We start from the raw sequence: 604 nt of genomic DNA on the forward strand, positions 1-604 counted from the left end.
GTTACTTGGAATGGTTCCAGAAGATATAGAAACTCTTAATTCGGATCGAGTTGGATGGCGAACAAAGGTGTGGAGTAGAGTGAAAGCATTTGAATTGGCCAGGATAACGCAAGTAAGACTCAAAAGAAATCTAAGGAAGAATGTAACGATCAAGAAGGTGAATGACAATGATCTTTTGTGTGCACAGTCTGTGACAAATCATGCCTGTCTTTTGCTGGCCTCAAATCTCATCTGCGAACGCATGGAAAACGAACCCCCACTAACTACCTTGCCTATATGTCTGTGGACACCTTTGAATGCAGTGTATGCCAGAAGGTCTGCAAATCCAACGGAGGCCTCAAAAGACATGTTAAGATCCACAAAGAGCAGGACTTATCTGCAGGTCATGGTGGTCCAAATCAGAGGTGCAAGCTATGTGGGTGCCTATTCAGAACATTATCTGGTTTAAAAAGTCACATCAGACGCCATGATGGTACTGGGGTGTAGGTACAGGAGGTGGTCAAACTCTGTATAAGGAGTAGACAACCACTATATATATATATAATGGAGAAATTGTACAAAATGTAGAAATGGATGAGTAAAGCACCGACAATGTCTACTACAC

The sequence above is a fragment of the Octopus bimaculoides genome, chromosome 6, assembly GCF_001194135.2.
Source record: "Octopus bimaculoides isolate UCB-OBI-ISO-001 chromosome 6, ASM119413v2, whole genome shotgun sequence".
Classification (NCBI taxonomy): Eukaryota; Metazoa; Mollusca; class Cephalopoda; order Octopoda; family Octopodidae; genus Octopus; species Octopus bimaculoides.